Source organism: Cricetulus griseus, chromosome 9, assembly GCF_003668045.3.
Source record: "Cricetulus griseus strain 17A/GY chromosome 9, alternate assembly CriGri-PICRH-1.0, whole genome shotgun sequence".
Lineage (NCBI taxonomy): Eukaryota > Metazoa > Chordata > Mammalia > Rodentia > Cricetidae > Cricetulus > Cricetulus griseus.
Genome location: NC_048602.1, coordinates 5,467,559 through 5,490,169, shown reverse-complemented (window position 1 = coordinate 5,490,169; position 22,611 = coordinate 5,467,559). Strand labels below are relative to the sequence as shown.

The window sequence follows — 22,611 nt, the reverse complement described above, 5'->3', positions numbered from 1 at the left end:
CTGTTCCTTCCAACGATGAATTACAATGTGGAAGTGTAAGCCAAATTAACCTTTTCCTCTCTAACTTGCTTTCTGGGCATGGTGTTTTTATCACAGCAGTAGAAATCTTAACTAGGAGAGTGCAAGGGTACCCAGAATGTGTGCAAAGAGAAATGTGAGGAGAGAGGTGTATGTCAGAGGATTTACAGGACTGAGCAAGGAGAAAACCAAGGCAAGGGATGCAGGCCAAGGGATGGGGAGCTGAGCTTAGGCAGAACCAAAGCCAGAACCCTCTGGTAAAGAGCAAATGGCTGCCAGTTGCCTTTTCATCTCCGCACTCCTGTCTCAGTGCCAGCACCCGGATGGCCTCACAAAACAACTACCCAGATGCTGCCATCATTGCTGCTAGTTCACAAGGGAGCTGAGCCCAGCAGAGGCACCACCTGGGGCCCTGTGGGTCAGAGGCCACAGCAGGACCTGATGAACCTCATGATGTCTGACAACAAAGGAATTTCTGCCTTTCCCGAATCAGACAACGTGTTCAAATGGGAAGGGGCCATTCACGGAGCAGCTGGCACAGTATACGAAAACCTGAGGTATAAACTCTCACTTACAACGCACCCACAGTGAAGTTCCTCATGCCCGGATCCCACCCCAGCATGGACACCCAAGGCAGCATCTGCCTGGGCATCCTCAAGGGTAAGTGGCCCACACTATATGATGTCAGAACTGTCTTGCTCTATATACAGGGCCTGCTAGAATCCAACATCGATAGCCCTTTGCACACGTATGCTACCTACCGAGCCCTGGAAAACTCCCACAGCATTTAGGAAATAGCTACAAGGAACCTATTCAAAGCAGGTCTCCTGTCAAGAGCAGTGACGCAAGCTGTCCAGACTCTTTTGTGTCATCACATTGTCTTAGATGGTTCCTTGATTTCTAAGCTGTGGTGGTGTTTTGGTTTGGTTTGGTTTTTTAAAGTAAGTCTACTTGAGCCGTTACAATGTACATTAAATAAATACTCATTATATATATATATATATATATATATATATATATATATATAAAGAGCAGGTGGCTGATCACGCCTGAGTGCCTGGATAGGTCTGTGGGATGGCTACGGGCTTGAGGCTGGATGAGGAATGGGCTCTGAGGCTCTAAAGTGTGGAAGGGCTGGGAATTGGGGGAGCAAGAGCTGGAAGATGCGTTTTATATTTACTCTTGTTTTGTTTGGAAACAGGGTCTTGCTGTGCAGTCCAGGCTGGACTTGAACTCACAGTCCTTCTGCCTTTGGTACATAACAAAGACAGGTATAATGATAGGTATACTGGGGGCTGGCTTTCAGAGTAGAGCTAACGCTTCAGGTTGGGCAAATGTTGCGGACTAGGCCATAACAGAATCGGTGGGTTTGCAGCTGGCACCAGGGGGAAAGCATAAGATCTCGGGGACTAATCTGTGCATGGCACACTCAGATGGACCGTGAGCTGAGCCCAGGCAGGTGTGGAGCCAGCTTCTCCAGCTGAGTAACCAAGTGGTTGGATGGAGGCCCTAGGCACTTATAGCAAAGGCTTCCACCAGGGAAAGCCTTGCCCACGCAGTCGCTGGCAGGTTTCACAGTGGAATCTGAGCATGGAGCAGAGTTGAGTGCCTAGAGAGGGTACATATCAGTCGTGAAATCTTGGAAACAGGGCCTTAGTGCCAACGACTCATGGTATAGATGCAAGGACCTCAGGAGGGCCAAAAGGATGCCATGGATGTCGGCAAAGCAGGCTGGGAAGCTGGTGATTGGTTGGTTGGTGCAGAATGATGGTAGCAGACTTTCCTTCTGCCCATTTTCATGTGGTGTGTGTGTGTGTGTATGTGTGTGTACGCATGTCTGCATGTGTTGGGCATGTGGGGGAGCGTACCTGTACCTGTGTGCATGTGACAGCCTGAGGTTGGTGTTGGGGAGATCCTTTATTGCTCTTCCACTTTATTTACTGAAGCCAGACCCCTCAGTCAAACCCAGAGCTGCTCCCCATGGCTAATGTCACTAACTAGCTTTTTCCAGAGAGCTCCCGTCTTGCTCTTCTGGGGTACAGGTGGGCCATCATACCCACCTAGCATTTTTCAGCGGATCTGGTCCTCAGGTTGTGAGGTAACATTTTAACCACTGAGCAATCTCTCTCTCCCATCCCCAGGGGTAGCATCTTGCCAGCAGTCTCTGGACATCCCGAAGGAGAACGCACCAAGCAGCTATAGTCAACACCCAGCATTGTATCTGCGCGTAGTTAAGTGTTAGTCCCCTCTGGGCAGCTGGAGAGGGCGTCCATACCATCCCTCGTTGCAGTTAGCAAACAGTCCCACCAGGTGGCGTCTGTGTGCGGCTGGAAAAGATAGCGCCCTATATATAGGTCCTAGTGGCTGTGGGAGGTGGGTCTCTCCATAGCATCCAAGCTCTGTGGATTCTCCAGGGTCATAACGTATGTCGGGAAGCCAGGGGTGGGGGATAGGGGATGAGGTGTGGGGTGTGGAGGGGAGGTGGGAAGGTGGGGGTGGGGGATGGGAGGTAGGGGTGGGGTTTGCCAAGTTGGAGCTATGGGGAATCAGTGTTACCAAATTTACTTGGATCCCCAAGTAAGCTCAGGGCCTGAGGGAGGCCCGGCCGAGCCCCCAGGAATCTGCCTACAATGCCTGTAAGTACTTAGGCCAGCCATTTGTGGTCTTACCAACAGTTCTTTGGACGATCTCAGAGGGTAAGGATGTTATTTCCTGAGGACCTGAGTTCAAACCCCCAGAACCCACAGGAAAGTCATGTGTGGTAGTGCACATCTGTCATCCACATCTGTCACCCCAATGTTCTTACAGCAGGATGGGATCCAGGGACAGGAGGAACCCTGGAAGTCACAGGCCAGCTAACCTGGTGTATGCAGCGGCAAACATCAGGAGAGACTGTGTCTCACAAAAGGTGGGAGGTGAGGCTCAGCACCCAACGTTGTCCTCTGACCTCCAAATATGGATTACGTGTGCCCTATTCTGGACATGTATATTCTGGATTCATACACATGTACACGCCATGCATGAAAATAAAGGTGTAATAATAAGTAATAGTCAATTAAAAAAAAAGAAATCAGGCCTCTCCTCTGGGAATAAAAAACTTAACGGTTTGGTTGTGAGACTCAGGATTCATGTATGTGTATTCTTTTTTAATTAAAAATATTTGTTTTGGGGGCCTGGAGAGATGGCTCAGAGGTTAACAGCACTGGCCGTTCTTCCAGAGGTCCTGAGTTCAATTCCCAGCAACCACATGACAGCTCACAACCATCCGTTATGAGATCTGGTGCCCTCTTCTGGCCATCAGTGATACATGCAGACAGAACATTGTGTACAAAATAAATAAATAAAGATTAAAAAAAAATACGGGCATTGGTGGCGCACGCCTTTAATCCCAGCACTCGGGAGGCAGAGGCAGGCGGATCTCTGTGAGTTCGGGGCCAGCCTGGTCTCCAGATCGAGCTCCAGGACAGCCTCCAAAGCTACACAGAGAAACCCTGTCTCGAAAAACCAAAAAAAAAAAAAAAAAAAAGATTAAAAAAATATATTTGTTTTGAGACAGGGTCTCACCATGTAGCCCTGGGTGGCCTAGAGCTCACTATGTAGACCAGGCTGGCCTCAAACTTACCGGGCTGTGCCTGTATGTGCCGTCTGAGTGCTGGGATTAAAGGTGTGTGCCACCATGACCAGCATGTGGGGTGGTGGCAGCCTGTTTGGATATCAGAGGACTACTTTTGGGAGTTGGTTCTCGCCTTCCACCACGTGGGAACCAGGGATCAAAGTCAAGTCATTAGGCTTGGTGTCAGGCACCCTTTACCCTCTGAGCCAGCTCACTGTTGATGGACTCAGAATTTTTGTCCCTGCTAGTCCCTGCTAGAAGTCTCACCTGCTAGAATGGACAATCCACCAAGTCAGAAACCCACACCTTTTTAGAGGAGTTGTTCTGATTTCCAGCCCCCAGGTGTCACTATTCCAGGGTTAAGAGACCCCCATCATGCCCTGGAACCTAGACCCTAAGTGTTCTGGAGTCCAGAAAGCAAGAACTCAGAATTTCTGCTCTAGAACCAACAAGTCTTTAATCATAAGACCTGGGAATCCTCACCCTCGTTCCTAGGAACTGGATCCGTACCCTAGATCTCTCCTGAACAATTTGAATGTGAAATGTCCCCCATAGGCAGACATGTGTTTGAACATGTTGTTAATAGCTGGCAGTGCTATTTTGGAACTGGGACCTAACTAGCAGAAGTGAGTGGGTATTAAAAAAAATATTAGATGTGTTCATTTTATTATTATTATTATTATTATTATTATTATTATTATTATTTTGGTTTTTTGAGACAGGGTTTCTCTGTGTAGCTTTGGAGCCTATTCTGGCACTCACTCTGTAGTCCAGGATGGCCTCGAACTCACAGAGATCCGCCTGCCTCTGCCTTCCGAGTGCTGGGATTAAAGGCGTGCGTCACCAATGCCCGGCCGTGTTCATTTTATTTTATCTGTATGTGCATGTATGTGCCTCACATGTGTGCACGGCACCTGCAGAGGTCAGAAAGCGGGAACAGATCTCCTGGAACTGAAATTAGGGTTGCTTGTAAACTACCATGTGGGCGCTGGGAACCGAACCCCAGTCTTCTGAAAGGGCAGCCAGTGCTCTTAACCACTGACTCATCTCACCAGCCCCGGCTTGGAGTGTGTGGGGAGGTGAACCACGAAGGTGATACCCACTTGTGTTTCCTGCCCGAGTTCTCTGCTTCCTGATTCATGAAGACGTGAACAAGCCTCTCCCCTTGCTCCCAAGGCCACAGCCCAAGATGCACGGGCTTCCTTGCCTTTCCTGGCATAATGGCCTGTGTTCCCACAGTGGGAGTCCACAGGAGCTTTTCCTCTCTGAAGTTGTTCCTGTCAGGACTTTTGTTACAGTGACAAGAAAAGTACATACACCCGAAAGTGCCCTTCTCAAGGACTCAGCCATTCTGCTCCATACATACAGGCTGTCCTACCCCAGGGAGGGTGATAGGAAATCGGCCTTTGGAATCAAGCAATGTAGCTCCTAGCTCCAAGAACCTCCCTCCTCAGGGACTTTCGCCCTTTCCCGGAAACCTGCAGGGTGGACATGGACACTGTACAGATGAGGACGAATGTGTAAAATGTAGCAAGGCCAATCCAGGCACCGTGTCTGTCCTCAAAGCATGTAGGCTATGGGACTTGGAGATTGTAGCTGAGGTGCCAGGACAGCCCCAGGTGTGGCACACATGTCTGTAATCCCAGCCTTTGGGGGAGATGACACATTGGAGGCCAGCCCGGGCATCTAATGAGTTCAAGTTTAGAAAGTAGGGCTTGGCACAGGGGCCAGTCTAAGGCAAACGGCTCAGGCCGTTACAACATGCCTGGGCTGCATGGGGAGGCTTACTGGTCAGGACGGCTCACGTCACCAGTCTCTGAACTTGTCACACAAGCTGTGTGTGTGAGTGTGGCCTTCGGCCATTGCAGTGACAGTGTGTCAGTGCATGCTGCCAATGTGGGCAGTTACAACTACATCCCACAGTCACCCAGCTGCCGTCGATAAAGTGCCCGAGGGTGGGTGGAGGATGGGTGCTGGGGGCTGGGACACTGAAGCAGTTAGGTCTTTGGAGATCTTGGTGACTCTCTCCATATTAGTTGTTTAATCTTCACTACAACCCTAGAATTGTCCGTGTGTGTGTGTGTGTGTGTGTGTGTGTGTGTGTGTGTGTGTGTATTTATGTAGATATTTTTCTCAAGACAGGGTTTCTCTGTGTAGCCCAGGCTGTCCTGGAACTCACTCTGTAGTCCAGGCTGGCCTTTAACTCAGAGATCCTTGCCTCTGTCTCCCGAGTGCTGGGATAAAAGGCATGTGCCACCACCACCTGACTTCTTATCATTTTAATTCCACAATAAAGACACCGAGGTCTTTATGGCCCAGTAGGTAGAGTGTTTGCCTAGTGTCATGAGTGTGTTCTATTAGAAACAGAGATGATGGCTGGCCAGATGGCTCAGCAGGTAAAGGTGCTTGCTGCCAAGTTTGCAAACCCAAGTTTGATGCCCAGACCCTGCATGGTGGAAAGAGAGAACCTTCTTCTGCAGTTTGTCTTCTGACCGCCACATGCACCATGTCACGGCACATGCCACCTCCACTCTCTTACCCCACAGAAACACACACACACAGTGCACACACACACAGTGCACACACACACACACACACACACACACACAATGCACAGACACAGAGACATACACACATGCATACATACACACTCACATACACACAATGCATAGACACACACACACACACACACACAATGCACAGACACACACATACATACACACACATACACACTCACATACACACAATGCATAGACACACAGACACACACACACATACATACATACACACTCACATGCACAGACACACACATACATACACACATACATACATACATACACACTCACACACACATACACACACAGTGCACACACACACACACACAATGCACACACACACATACATATACACATACATACATACACACTCACACACACATACACACACAATGCACAGACACACAGACACACACACATACACACACACACACACACACACACATACACAGACCCTCACACACAGACACATAAATCCGAAAGCATAAAAACTGAAAAAATAAAAGAAACATAGATGAACAGGTTTGTATTGTCCCACAATGTCAGGATTTATTGACTAACCAATAAATTCACAAGCTCCATTGATTTGTTTGGCTGCCATTTGTCAAACAGTTCTGATTTCCATTGATAGCTGGCCATTCGTTTCTCCTCCCTTGTCTTGCTCTCTAGCCACGAATGACCTCGAACTTCTGATCCTCCGGCCTCTACCTCCTGGGGCTGGGGTTACAGGTATGCACCACCACACCCAGAGAGACTAGAGCGTTCAGAGAGGATTCTCCAAAGTGGGAGACAAGCATAGAGCCCTGGAATTCTGCTAGCTGAGCTATAACCCACAGCCCCAAACACAGGGGTTTTAAAATCCCAATCATAACTGCTAATATTACTCTCAGACCAGGCATCAATACTTCATCTAATAATTTCCAAGTATGCAGGTTACAGAATGGCTAGAGAGAGTTCAAAAGACTTAGACTTCAGAGAGGATGCTCTGAAGGGGAGAAAGAGAGCTGACACAGGCTCAGGGGAAGTTTCTGAAGGGACCAGAGAAGAAGTCTTCGGACTTACATGTGCAGAGCCCTTCAGGCTCCAAGTTGTCAGATTCGGGTCTGGTGACAGGCTGTTTAAAGGTTACTTTGGAGTGGGCTGAGTGTCATGTCGGGAGAAACTGCAAGCAAGCTGGAGACAGAGACACATGCCCTTTGCTGTGGCAATTTTCCTGAATGTGGCCTGTGACAAGTGACCTGGTGACTAGTCAGTGAACCTGATATGGTTTGATCTTGGGGTGCACCTCTTCTCGTTCCAGGTAAGGGAGTTCCATCTGGTCTGGTTAATAAACTCACATGTCTGCTGTTTTGGGGTTAATTTGGTATATTCTCAAGTGTCATTATGTATCCGCATACATAAATTATTTATAATGTGTGCCTCCTACTGTGTGGATAGGTGATAGTTGTTTACTTGTGTAAACAAGGTGGAGAGTCATTCTTTGTACATTCAAAATGGAATAATGCAAGCCAAGGCTGTTGTTTTAGAAGATGGAGTCATTCTAGGCACGGCAGACAGCCGGCAAGCTGAAACTTAGCTGAACATAAAGTAGCCCAGATCAGGCCCAGTCGGTTTTCTTCTAGCATGCACAAGTCCAAGTCCACTTGTTTCCATTTTTAGCACTACAAAATAAAAAGAAAGGAAGGAAGGAAGAGAGAAAGACTGGGAGTTGGTGGCGCATGCCTTTAATCCCAGCACTCGGGAGGCAGAGGCAGGTGGATCTCTGTGAGTTCGAGGCCAGCCTGGTCTCCAGAGCGAGTGCCAGGACAGCCAGGGTTACCAAGACAGAGAAACCCTGTCTTGAAAAACTAAATGAACAGACAACAAAAAAACATACACATGCAACGCTAAATGGACTCAACAGGCTACAGTTATGTATTTCTATGCACGTGTACACGTCATAATAATAATTAATGAAAACAATAGAGACAATGCACCAAAATAAAAGTGGGGGCTTTGAGGTAGAGGGGGGGCAGGGGGAGGGGAGCAGGATGTGGTATTAGGAGATTGAAGATGACCAATATACTCAATACATGTGTGAAACGTCACTATAAACCCCTTTAGCTTGTACAATTAATACGGGCTTTAAAATGACTATATACACTTAGATATTTATGCAAGGTAAAGAGCTTTACAACCAGAACAATACTCCTAAATCTTCCCTGAGGAGAAATGAGGGACATTCCAGTGGCTATGTGTGGTTGTAGAAGGCATTCAAAGCTCAGAGCCCGTGTTAGGGACAATCGGCGGAGTGGTCCCTCCTCTTAGGGCACTTCACCGGAGCTGGGCTCTGCTCCAAGCGCTTTCCATGAGTTAAATTCACCCCTCCCAGAGGAACTTGATGAGGTAGGTGTTTAAGGTCATCTATCCCAGTGGGCATATGTCACGCTGAAATCTAGCACTGGGAGGCTGCCGTGAGCTTGAGTATGGGCTACATAGTGAGTTCCAGAGTTCTGGGCTAGCCTGAGCTACAGTGAGACTCTCATGACAAACCAAAGAACCAAAAACCAACAACAACAACAACAACAACAAACTGACCAACAAAACCCAAATCCTTCCAAAATCCCACAATCCCTTGTCTACAATTCCTAAATGTCAAAAAAAAAAAAAAAAAAGGATCTGAAGATGAAAGACAGTGTGGATTTGATGTCCATCTTAGTATGTTTTTTTTTTTTTAAACACTGACTCTTCTTTTTATTTATTATGTGTACAGTGTTCTGCCTGTATGTTGCCTGCAGGCCAGAGGAGGGCACCAGATCTCATTACAGATGCTTGTGAGCCACCATGTGGTAGCTGGAACTGAACTCAGGACCTTTGGAAAAACAGGCAGAGTGCTCTTAACCACTGAGCCATCTCTCCAGCCCCCTAGTCTGGGTTTTTTATTGCTGTGACGAAACACCGTGACCAAAGAGCAAGTTGGGGAGGAAAGGGTTTATTAGGTTTACACTTCAGCATTGCTGTTCATCACCGAAGGAAGTCAGGACAGGAACTCAAACAGGGCAGGAATCTGGAGGCAGGAGCTGATGCAGAGGCCATGGAAGGTGCTGCTTACTGACTTGCTTTCCATGGCTTGCTCAACCTGCTTTCTTATGGAAGCCAGGACCACCAGCCCAGGGGTGGCACCACCCACCATGGGTGGTGCCCTAAATGAGAAAATGCCTTACAGCTGGATCTCATCGAGGCATTTCCTCAACTGAGGTTCCTTCCTCTGTGATAACTCTAGCTTGTGTCAAATTGACACCTCCCACCCCACGCCCCAATACAGAGCCTGAGAGATGGTCCAGTAGACAAGCACTGGCTGCTCTGTTTTTCAGCACCCACATGGCAGCCTCCATGGGCAGGGTATGGCTGTGGTACACCACTGCACATGCAAACTAAACATCCATATACATGAAATAAAAATATTGATTAACCTGTGTGGTGGCACATGCCTTTAATCCCAGCACTCGGAAGGCAGAGGAAGGCGGACCTCTGTGAGTTCAAGACCAGCCTGATCTATACATCGAGTTCCAGGCCGGGGCTACACAGTGAGTCCCTGCCTCGAAAAAACCAAACAAACAAAAAAGCAAACCCAAACTCCATCATAGGCCTGGGAAATCGGCTCAGTCAGCAAAGTGACTGTTGTGAAGGCATGAGGACCTAACTAAGTTCAGTCCCACCATCCATGTCATGCCCAGTATGGTGGCACACACTTGTAGCCCTAGTGCCTGAGGTGAGAGAGATCTCTGGGCCTCACTGGCCAGATCGTGTAGCTAATCAGTGAACTTCGGTTCCCGGAGAAACCCTGTCTCAAAAAAAAAAAAAGGGTGGAAACTGATAGAGAAAGACATTCTACGTTATTCTGTGGCCTGCACACACATGTGCACACACAAATACACAAATAAACCCTTCAGTTGGTAGCACAACTGACCAGAACTCATATGTAGCTTTTTCTCCTTTTGTTTGTTTGTTTTTGTGAGACAGGGTTTCTCTGTGTAGCCTTGGCTGGCCTCGAACTCAGAGCTCCTCCTGCCTCTGCCTCCTCTTGTAGGCTTACTTTATCCCTCTTTCTTTTTAATTTTTATTTATTTATTTTCATTTACATGTATATAGTTCTGCCTGCATACACATCTGCAGGCCAGAAGAGGGCGCCAGATCTCATTACAGATGTTTGTGAACCACTATGTGGTCGCTGGGAATTGAACTCAGGTCCTCTGGAAGAGCAGCCAGTCCTCTTAACCTCTGAGCCATCTCTCCAGCCCCCTACTTTATCCCTCTTAATGTGACTATCCAGGCTGTTTGACTTGGTTTTGGGCCTGGTTGTTGATACTAAATCAGCCAGAGTTCCTGCACAGTCACTTTTACAAACTGTGGATGAGTCATGGCCATGGTTTCAGGTGTAGATCCAGTTGTGGTCACAGCTGCAAGCCCTGGCTCAGATTCAGGTGCCTTTTACCATGGTCTGGTACTGTGTTGGAGTCCTTCAGATATGTCATCTTGAAATCTGGGTGGACTTTACAGGATGCAAGACTGTAAATCCCAGTTCTTTAGAGGCTGAGACAGGAAGGTCTCAAGTTCAAGACCAGACTGAGACTGTCTCAAAGAATCAGCATACATGAGCACACACACACACACTATCTTAAAAGTGGTCATGTGCCCAGATGGTCTGGGTTATGGGCACACATTTAGGTTTGTACTGTACAAAGTGATGGGTGGTTCCATCAGAACCTGAACATGCATGCATTGCAGGGCACTGGGGACTCAGGTGGCATCACCAGGAGAGGGATGGGATTTCAGGAAAGGGTTCAACGCCCCTCAATCAGAATCCACTGAGCTTGCATGGAGAGAGCACAGCAGAGCTGGATCCTGGTACTCATCTCTGATCTGCCTCCATATCTGGGCTCCCAGGCTCCCTGGCACTGGATCCTTAGCGTTCAGAAGCCAGCAGGGCTGTCAGCCGTGAATGAAATAGGTCTGTATGCATCAGCAGAAAGAGAAGACTGGGGCTGAGGAGCAGTACAGCTGTGGTCAGCACAGCCTGGCTGGGGAAAAGGGCAGCAGTCAGCCAGAGAGCACCAGCTTCACACGAAGATAGCTAGAGTCAATTATTTAAAAATCAGGGGGGAGGGGCTGCAAGATGGCTCATGGCAGTAAAGGCCGTGCAGACCCCTGAATCTGAGCCCTGGGGACCTACATGGTGAAAAAAAAGGACTGACCCTGCAAGTTGTACTTCAACTTCCATGTAAGCACTGCAACACATGACCCCGCCCAAGTCCCCGGGCCGGGCAGCTCAAGACACAACACATCCTGTGAGGTCTTAGTTTGCCACATCAAGCATCCTTGCATGGGCATGCACTCATACGGTGTGTGTGTGTGTGTGTGTGTGTGTGTGTGTGTGTGTGTGTGTGTGTGTTCCAGAGTGTGCTTTTGTGTGTGTGTGTGGTGTGAGAGGGTGTGAGTGCTATGTGCCTACGAGCATGTGTGTGCATAGGAGCGTGAGCACAGGGGCACGTGAGTGTGCTGGGCACGTGTGCATGAGTGTGCACCGCACATGAAGGTGTGAGTGTGTGTGTTCTGTGCTTTCCAGCAAGAGGCATTCATTTTTCATAGCTATTGCTACCTGAAAGTCAACACGGGTGGGTAATCTTGTTTGTTCTATAAACGAATCTCCCTCCCTTTCTCTGCCTCCTTCTTAATGATGGCAATGCCCAGGGCCACACACAAGCCAGGCAAATGATTTACTGCTAAGCCATATTCCCGGCCCCTCCTCAGGAGTGAATTCTAGGCCACTTCTTTGCTGCTGAGCCATACCCCTAGCTCTTGCTCTTTTGAGACGGGCTCTTCTGGGATCTCAGGCACGTGGCACCAGACCTGAATAGGTTTGTGTATTTTGTATCAAGATGCAATACAGCATTTTGACATGAGTTAGCATATCAGCAGAGGGTCAGTCCCGAGCATCTCCAATACTTAGGATGGGTCTAACTTGAGCCAAATGCAAAAAACCAACAAGTCAACAAACAACTGTTGAGCTGGGCACGGTGGCACACACCTTTAATCCCAGCACTCGGGAGGCAAAAGCAGGTAAATCTCTGTGAGTTCAAGGCCAGCCTGGTCTACATAGAGAGTTCCAGGCCATACAGGGTTACATGGTGAGACCTTGTCTCAAAAAAAATCCTGAGGTATGGGCTGGAGAGGTGGCTCAGTGGTTAAGAGCCCTGGCTATTCTTCCTGAGGTCCTGAGTTCAATTCCCAGCACCCACATGGCAGCTTACAACTGTCTATGACTGTACCCTCCTCAGGTGTGTAAATGTACCTGCAGACAACACACTAATAAACATAAATAAATAAATAAATCTTTAAAAATGTTCTGAGGTATAAATCTTACTATATAAAAACTATTTGTCACCACAAAGAAATCACAGTTTCAATATAATCTCATATAACTTTATAGTACTCAGTATTAAATTTGACATTTTTCCAAAATTGATATTATTCATTATGATGGATCACTAAAGCAAGAAGTCTTTGTGTGGGGGCGGGGCGGGGTGCCCACGCAAGAATCAGGGCTTGTATTCCAAGACCTTTGGATATGCAGGGTTTTGTTGTTGCTTATTTGTTTCAGACAAGGTGTGTAGCCCAGGCTGATTTCACACTCAGCCTCCCAAGTGCTGTAAAGGTGTGGGCTTTTCTGTCAGGCTCCAGATGTACACATTTCAGTTCTCTTTCCTGTTTATTTGCTTGGCTCCCCCCGACTCCTTTGGTTTTTCGAGACAGAGTTCTCTGTGTTGCCATGAGTGTCCTAGATCTCATTCTGTAGACCAGGCTGGCCTTGAACTCGAAGAGATCCACCTGCCTCTGGGATTAAAGGCATGCACAACCACTACCACCGCCCAGATAATTATTTTTTAAAGATGATTTTTCATTACAAGTATGTAACATGCAGTTGTAAGCCACTATACTATAAACGTGCTAGGACTCGAACCCAAGGCCTCTGGAAAACCGCATGGGCTCTTCGCTGCTGAGCCATTTCTCGAGCTCTGATAGTTTTTAGGTGGGACTTAAGACATATTGCCTTTTCGTGACTCAGTTTCCCTCCACATAAAATGGTGATTGGCGATGATTTGGGAGGAGGTGGAGAAGCAGAAACTATGATCAAAATATGAATTTTCTTTTATTTTTGTTTTTTGTTTTTAAGGGGGAGAGCGAGAACGAAGTCCCACCACCATGAATTATACAGTCAAGTTTTCTGAATTTGGGGGAATAGCAGCGGTCAGCACACCCTGAGTGCAATGGATTAACCTCACCCTGGGAAAACCACCTCCAGGATCATGGTATCTTCCCTACCAGGTAAGTATAGAATGTGAATTTTCTTTCTTTCTTTTTCTTATTTGGGTTTTTCAAGACAGGGTTTGTCTGTGTAGCCCTGGCCATCCTTGAACCTGCCCTGTAGACAAGGCTGGCCTCAAACTCAGATATTTGCCTGCCTCTGCTTCTGCCTCCTAAGTGCAGGGGCTAAAGGCATGTGCCACCACCTCCAGAGAATATAAATTTTCAGTTTAAAAATTGTATGAATGTTCAATTAAAAAATGGTGATAATCCAGGCATGGTGGTGCATGTCTTTAATTGCAAAACTGAAGAGCCAGGGACAGGCAGACCTCTGTGAGTTCAAGGCCAGCCTGGTCTACATAGCAAATTCCAGAGCTACATAGTGAGATGCTATCTCAAAAAATAATAGTAATAAGATCAAATATTCACTACATGCTAGGCATTGTTACTGTGGGCTGAAACTCAGTGTGTAGCCCCCGGCTGGTTTAAACTCATAGCAATCTTCCTGCCTTGGCCTCTGAAGCACTAGGATTATGATTGTGAGCCACCACACTGAGTTCTCCTTTAAAAAATGTCAAAGCATGTGGTGTGTTGATGTTCTCCACATTTACAGAGGAGGAATTGGAAGATCAGAGAGGTGACTTATGGGAGATCACATAGCTTGGGTCAGGGCTCCCAGCTCCAGGGTACAGCTCAAAGCGAATAATAACAACAACAACAACAACAACAACAACAACAACAACAACAACAATAATAATAATAATAATAATAATAATAATAATAACAACAAATACTTTCATTCCAGAATTTGGGAGACAGAAGAAGGAGGATCTCTGCCTTGGTCCACATAGCAAGTTCTAAGCCAGACAGTGTTACATAGTGAAAACATGTCTCAAAAACAGAACGAAAGAAAAGAATGAAAATAATGATAATGCTGAGAAACCCCAGATTCTCCCCCAAACACGCTTGCACTGTATCTCCATGATTGAGATAGAGCCCCTTCATTCCAAGCTTATCTGAAAATACCAAGCGCGGTAGCCCGGCTATTCTATTCAGCACCACGGCCAGCGCCCAGGCACGCCGAGTCTGCGCAAAGCTCTGCTCATGCAAAGTGGTTCTTTTCCAAGAGTCCCGGTGAATTTTGGGTACGATCAGCCACCTGCTCTGAGTGTGGCCCTGGGCAGTGATTTAGGCGCCTTCGGCCTTCACTGTGCTTCTCTATAAAATTGGGATAATAAAAAGACCTGCCTCCAGGGTGGCTGTGAGAATGTATTATATAATGTGCATACATTATCTATAAAAGCACTTACCATTAGCCCTTAAAGCCGGGCCCATTTGTGAGTCTGTGAGCAGTACGAAGGTGTGCACACACCACCGCCACCACACATCACCACCACCGTCGCCAGAGAAGTGGTTCAAAGCTTGTGGACCAGCCTGTCTGTCGGAAGCCAACTTGTAGGAAGCCACCCTGTGGGTCCCCAGGAATCCAACTCAGGTTGTCAGACTTAGCAACGCGTGTTTCAATGTTGAGTCATCTCCCTGGCCTTAGTTTTAAATTTTGCTTACTAAATTTTGAGACAGGGTTTTACGCATCCCTCATATGTCACTTTGAACTTCTTGATGCTCCTGCCTCCGCTCCCAGAGTGCTGGGATTGTAGGCAAGTACTAGGAATCAAACCCAGGGCTTTTTTTATTTTACATCCAAGGCAAGACTCCACCAACCGGGTGAGCTACACCTCCACCTTATAAATCACTGTCAGGGCCCTGCTGTTGCTGGCAGGTGGGGCGATTGCACTGGAGGATTTTGAGTGGAGCGGGGACGTGACTTGAATTTTAAAATACAGTCTCGGGGGGGGGGTGGCTGATCCTCAACAGGTCTGTTCAGCTCTCCAGGCTCTGGTGGCCCCTGTGACCCTTGAGCAGGTGCTGGCTGGTACATATGGCCACAGGACTTGTGTCTTTCTAGCTGACAATGATGGCCAGCCAGCAGCGCCACTGGATGAGTGACGTGTCGGGGGAACTTGGTGGGTCGCCTGTGTTTTGCATCTGCCGGTCCTGGAAGGAAGGGTTCAAGGTGCAAGCGGGCTGGCTACCCAGGAGACCCCAGAAAGCTTCAGTCAGTGCGGGTCTCCGGGCTGCAGCCGCGGCAGCGCCAGGAGCATCCAGCAGGTGGCGCAGCGGCGCCGGGTCCCGGCAGGCTCGCCCACGTGGATTCCTCACCAGCCCCGGGGCTCGGCTTACCGGTGCTGTCACTAGCACCACCATCAGGAGCCCCTCGGGCGGTGGCGACGCACACAGCCGGAAGCCGGGTTTCTCAGCACCCCCGTTTTCCAAGAAAGCTGTGATTAAGCGGCGGACCTAGAAACCCACAAACGCAGCTGTTGAGTCTGAGTGAACCGGGAGCGCAGAGGAGGGAACCAGAAAAGCTGGGTGGATTGGGAGGCCGCTCAGCCAGGTTTGAATCCTCATGCGGCTTTCAAGCCCTGTGAACCTGGACCATGCGTGTAACTTCCATGGGTTTCGGGGACCCTCTTCTGAAAAAGCTGTTTGACACATTCACTTACCCGAGCTGGGGAAACGGTTTACTTTGTTTGGGTCATCTGCCCTATTCTGCTTTCAGGACCGGTTTGCCCAATCCACTGGCACAGTCTGCCTAAACAGACCACCTGCTAACCGGCCAGGGTCCTACCCAGAGAAATTCCACAGAGCCCAATCCACTATGACAGAGCCACCAGCCATCTGTGGGAAATCCAGAGCATCAAGTGTGAGGGCAGGGATGAAGGCCACTCTTCATCCCACTAGGAAAGGCCTGGGGACCCGCTGAGCAGTCCCCTGGGATCTAGGCAGGCTGGGACTCCTGCCTGTCCGGAGCCAGGAGGAAGAAGCTGGGTAGACATCCCCTGGCCCTCCCTGGTCACTCTCCCTGAGCCAGCAAGGAATGTGTGGAGTGCTGGTGGGTCCAGACTGACTTGGTAGCATCACGTTGAAATCGTGGGGGTAGGGATTTGATGGAGGAACAGAGAAAAGGGAAGAGGGGTTGACATACAGAGGTGAGTACAAGTTGGAGATGAGCACAGGCTCATGGAACGCAAGGGAAATGACAGGAGAATTACTGTGAGGAGGAGGATGGTGTGGGGAGTACTGGGGAGAGAGGGAGAAGGGAAGGGAAGGAGGGGAAGAGAGTGGGTGGCCAGGGGAGAGAGGGCATATGTGAGAGACATTAGGACCAGAAAAGGGCCTTTGAGTATGGAGAGTGGCTTGACTGTGTTTAGTAGACCAAAGGGGCAAGGTGAGGAAGCTGACCCCTGAAGGTCATTCTAGAAAGGAGGCGTGGACCCCAGAGCTGCTGAGGAGGCTGAAGCTTTGGCTAGAACTTCTGGGGCCTGGGAACTTCTGGGAGCCTGGGTCCTGAGGAAGGGAGTGGAGACTGCTGCTGTGGCTTAAGGAGGGGACCTGAGGACTTGAACTCCCGAGTTTGGGGAAGGTCTGCAGGCCTGGCCTACAGGAGCGGTTGGGCCAGGAGTGGGAGGGGACCTTCTACGATGGAGTTGCTGGGAGAGCTGGGAGGGTAGGGCAAGGCTGGATTTTCCAGACAGGGAAAGGCAAGGGTTGGGGAGAATTCTCAGCACCTTCTCCTCCATATTCTAATTGTATGCACCCACCCTCTCTTCTCCAGAACCTTTGTTGTCCGTGAGTGTTAATGGGAAGGGAAGGGAACCAGCATTCTCTCCCTAGCTTCCCACATCATCCCCATTGCAGAGTAAAGGAGGGTCTCTAGGAAGACACCACAGGCCTTGACTTCCTGGGAGTGGTTAGGAGCCCTTCCAAGCCAGTGGTTCTCAACCTGTAGCCTACGACCCCTTCTGAGGTCAAACGATCCTTTCCACAGGAGCTGCATATCAGATAACCTGCATGGCAGAGCTTTACATTATGATTTATAACAGTAGCAAAATTGCAGTTATGAAATAATTTTATGGTTGGGGGTCATCGCAGCATGAGGAGCACTGGGGAGGGTGAGAACCACTGCTCTAAGCTGAAGGGACATTTTGGAAATGGTACTTGAGAAAGGCTGATGTCTCTGTAAGTGAAGCATTTTGTTTGCCTTCTTTTTTTATGGTTTTTTGAGACAGGGTTCCTCTGTGTAGCTGTGTAGACCAGGCTGGCCTCGAACTCCCTTCTGCCTCCCAAGTGCTGGGATTAAAGGCATGCGCCACCACTGCCTGGCTTTGTTTGCCTCTTTTGAGACAGGGTCTTGCTATGTATCCCAGGTGGCTTCAAGCTCACGGAAATCCAGAAACCCTCGGGTCTCAGCCTCCCAAATGCTAGGATTATGGAACTGTGCTACCTATCATATCTGGCAAAACTAAGGAGTTTGGCTCTGACTCTGAACCAGGAACCTGGGGGGGGGGGGCACAGAGACTTCTATGCAGCCAACAAACAGACAGCTCTGGCTTTAGAAAGATTTTGGACCAGGGATGATTGCTGGACCAGGCTCCCAGAGAGAGGCTTGCAGAGGGATCCAGGTGGCTAAAGTCAGCATTAGACCAGAGCTGCAGTAGGAAAAGAGGGCCGGGGAGGTGGATAGAGACTCAGGAGTTGCCCAAACATGAGCTGGGCAGAGGGGCTGGCTGGTTGGTTTAGAAGCTGAGACAGGTTGGGTGTGAGATGCTAGGGTTTATGTAGGGAAAGGGGGCCCAGGAAATCACAGAAAGCCAGGTCTGGAATTAGGAAAAAAGACAGAGGCTCAGAGGTTGGTAGCTGCGAAGAACAGAAAATGAAGAAGGGGTGGGGTGGGGTGGGTAGGGTCCATCCCCAGCCCCGGGGCAGAAGGGCATTTACAGGGAAGTGGAAGTACCCCGGAAGTTGTTGATGCACCCATGGGCTCAGGAGAGTGCACTGTGCCCCAGGGTTCCAGGGAGCTGGGGCCAGAAAACATCCGGAGTTAAAAACCTTTGAAGTTTCGTGTCCTCCAATTCTTGCCAGCCTTGCATTCTCCTCCATCAGTGTACCCACGTGCCTTCTTACATGCTAACATTTCCCAGTACTTAGCACGGGCCTTGTGTAAGCGGCCTTTCTGTGTTCCCTCCCCACGCCCACAGTGTGAACATTTGCAATGGAGAACGAGGCTGATCCCCGGGGTTGATCGTGGGACCTTCCCGGGTCCTTCTTCGGGATCATGGACGCTCTCAGTTGGCTTTACAGGCAGCAGAGCCACCCCCTCCCATACTCATTGTACTTGGCTACAATTCCCTTCCTTGCCTCAATTCCCTTCCCACAGTGGTCAGGTGGCTCTCTGAAGCATAGACTGAATGCTGTCCCTCCTTGCCCAGCCCCCTCCTTGGCACAACAGTGCCCTGAGGTGGCACTGGGCAGCCAAGTAGCTAGAAGGTCACCTGTTGCCCTGTCCATTCTCCCATTTGATGTCAGCTACACCTTACTGCAGCTTGTCCTTCAAGTGAATATGCTTTCTTTTTCCTTCCTTCCTTCCTTCCTTCCTTCCTTCCTTCCTTCCTTCCTTCCTTTCCTTCTTCTCTTTCTTTCTTCCTTTCTTTCTTTCTTTCTTTCTTTCTTTCTTTCTTTCTTTCTTTCTTTCTTTCTTTCTTTCTCTCAAGACAAGATTTCTCCGTGTAACCCTGACTGTCCTGGAAGGAACTCACCCTGTAAACCAGGCTGGCCTTGAATTCGGAGCTCAGCCTGCCTCTACCTCCTGAGTGCTGGATCAAAGCCCCCCCTCTCCCACCCCCAACCTGGTCCCTCTTCCTTTCTTGCAGGTCTTTTTGGGAGAGTCTGTTTTCCCTGGCTCTCATCCACCCTTCAACCTCTTCTTCAGGCAGTCTTGGCTCCATAACTAGAAGAGCCCGGTGGAAAAAAGGTGAGCCTGTTTAAAATGTATTAAGCATTTCAAGATGAGAGTTGGGGTGGCTATTGTGCCTGAAAGCCCAGCACTTGAGGCAGCGGAGACAGAAAGATTGAGTTCAAGGTCATCCTGGGCTATGCTGACAAGACACTGACTTAAAAAAGAAAAAGAAGAAAGGAAGGAAGAGAGAAAGAAAGAGATGAAGGAAGAGGGAAAGAAAAAGAGCAAGACAGTAACAGCAACAGCAACACATTAAGTCACTGTAAGCCGAGGACACTGGGCTGGCTACTCCACAGGTCACGGAGCCATAAAGAAAGAGAGCCCTATCTTCAGCACATCTTGGAGCTCCCATCAGTCTCTGTTGGGGGTCTCCATAGGCTCCCGAGTCCCCCAGGACCAGCAGGGTGTGGTGGCATCTATACTCCTAGCATTTGAGAGGTAGAGCAAAAGGATCATGAGGTCCAGGCCACTCTGGCTTCCACGAGACCCTGCTCAGAACAACGGAAAACAAAACAGGCCACCATTCTCCAGCCTTTACTTTCTCAGCCCAGACTACCCTGGCCACCACCCGCCTCTACTTGTTCTGTAAGAACTGGGGCCCTGAGAGGGCAGGGATCAGGACAATTTATTGGTCACCACTTGGTCTCAACATTCTAATCCCACTGCGGCCAAGACAACGCCGAGCACTGACACCTCTCCAGGCGTATGAGGGCCTAGACTTTGCTGGGAACCTCAGGAAGGACCACTGGGTCCCACTACCCAGAGGAGATTTGCTCTCTTTAGGGAGACCCCCATCCCATCAGGTTCTCCCTCTTAGGAGCCCATGGAGAGAGCTCGGCCCCAAGGAAGTCTTCCAGGGAATCATGGATGTCTTCTAATGTTATGGACGCCTACCAGCCTTAGTCACCCCCAGATCCATGGCTTGGCATGGCAGCATGCTGCTAGACAGAGTGTGAGATCAAGATGACAATCACCTGGAGATAGTGACTCAGCAGCCTGGGTTTGGTACCCAAATTGTGCAAGGCACTTGCTTTGACAGGAGGGTCAACGGGCAATAGACCTCAGGAAGCTGATGGCTGCCGCTGGGCAAAGCTGCACAGAATCAGTAACTTTAAATCCTAGATGACAGTGCTGTTTGTTTTTGCACGGGGCTGAGGGGTGCTTTGAGTGTCCTGTGAGGTTCCGGGGAGTCCCACCTGTCCCAGTTACCCCCTCCCACTGTCACCTTTTACACACTTGTGGTGGGTTATCGCCGGGTGTGTCTCCATCACAGCCCTGTGTTTACTGGGCCTGAATCCACCTGATTGGCCTCAGCCTTCGCTTTTTTGGCCTCTATCTGCTGGCTGCTTGTACTGGGGCTTGGTGAAGGTTCCCTCTTTCTGTATTACAGACCAATCAGCAGCCCTACCTATGGCAGGGAGGATCCTGGGACTGGAGACCTGAGTCTGTTCCCTCTTCCCCTCGTTTCTACAGTTCCCTCTGTTCTGGGTCTGTTGCTAGTAGTCCTCACCGTCCCCTTTTGGGTAGGGAAGGGAGAGCCTGCTGACAGGCCCAGCCTGGGTTGGTCAGCCTTTGCCAGACCTGTTTCAGCATCTTCCTCCTCGGTTACCCTGCTCCCCCTTGGGCCTCTACTCCCAAGATCTGGCACGGGAGCTTCCTTGAGATCCAGGAAGACTATTCTCCTCATAGCTCAAAATCCTCCAGCGGCCAGGTGTGATGGTGCATCCCTGAAACCCTAGGGCTCTGGAGGCCCAGGCAGAAGGACGGTGGATGAGGTTGAGGAGCCCGAGCTACACAATGAGTTCAAACCTGGACTAATGTTGTGAGACCCTGCCTCAAAGAAACAAAAGAAAACCTCCAGTGGCTCCTCATGCCACTTAGAAGAAGGGTTTTGGTTTTTTGAGACAGGGTTTCTCTGTGTAGCTTTGGAGCTTGTCCTCGCACTCGCTCTGGAGACCAGGCTGGCCTCAAACTCACAGAGATCCGCCTGCCTCTGCCTCCCGAGTGCTGGGATTAAAGGTGTGCGCCACCAATGCCCTGCCTAGAAGACATCACCTGCTTCCTACATTCGTATTACTCCAGGTCCCTTCTCTCTACCCAATTCCATCTCTGGCTTCCCTCACTCCCCCTTTTCCCACAATGCATCCTTTATCACCCGCTGTTCCCTGGGCATAGGGTACGGCTCCCACTCCGGGCTAGTCATCGCTTGCCAGAGTGACCTTCAGGCCTCAGCTGGGGCCAAGTCCTAAGTTTCTACATCGCCCCCATGTACCGCCTGCTTCACACACCGGTCTGACACAAATGGTGCCCGAATCTGCCCCACTGCCCAGCAAACAGAAAAGACTTTTTAACAGGAAGGTTTAGGGGCGTGCACTCTAGCGCCCCCTCAAGGTGGGAACGGGTATTTCCTAGCTGGCACTGAGCCAGCCCTCCCATGTGTTAGCTCCTAACCCTCACCATGTCCTTAGCCACTCGAGGGTAACACAATGACAAAGTGGACGCTGCGGAGCTGTGGAGCCAGCTTGGGTGCCAAGTTTCCACAGTTAATAATAGTGGGCATGTCAAGGTCTCAAGTCTCACGAGGAAAATAGGCTCTGTCATTTCACCAGAACGTTCTTTGCACCAAATCCCGAGGATTCCAGTTTAGTCTCAGGCTGTCTTCGCCCTGCACCTCGTATCACCTAACCCTAGATGACGGGCGGGCGCCACGTTCCCTGCATGTTCCTACCTGGACCTGCCATCAGAGAAGCTACTCGCTGGGAGGATGCTATTCTTGCTATTGACCCCGTTCCTGGATCTCTAATGAGATCTGACCTTTTCCAGGCCGCGTGTCTGATCCTATAAACTTCCAGGACCGTTGTATGGGGGGGGGGCAATGCTACAGTGGGACCAGCTCAGGAAAGACACGGGGCCAGTGTTCTGACTCACCCCAAACAGGGCTCTCACTCCCTGTCATCCGACAAAGTGGCATCTGCCTCTCCCCCTCCCCAACACGGCTCTTGCTGGGACCTCTGTAACCTTTATATTAGTAAACATAATGGCTACCCGAGAAAACCTTTCCCTCTGCCCGAAGCTGTTAAAAGGGTTTCTCTCTTCCTTAAACAAAGAAACCTCAGTGGTTTAATCTTGGGACCCTTCCCATGTCCCTTTTTTTTTTTTTTTTTGTGGGGATCGGGGTGGGAGGTGGAGAGCAGGCTTTCATGTTGTAGCCTCAGACTGCCTTT

At 49.5% G+C, this 22,611-nt stretch overlaps 2 pseudogenes; one reads left to right on the top strand and one right to left on the bottom strand.

Moving 5' to 3' along the window:
- The first annotated feature begins 341 nt into the window (after positions 1–341).
- On the top strand, positions 342–861 carry LOC100772163 (annotated as a pseudogene).
- Positions 862–13,398: 12,537 nt separating this feature from the next.
- LOC113837370 lies at positions 13,399–13,559 on the bottom strand (annotated as a pseudogene).
- Between the last annotated feature and the right edge of the window lie 9,052 nt (positions 13,560–22,611).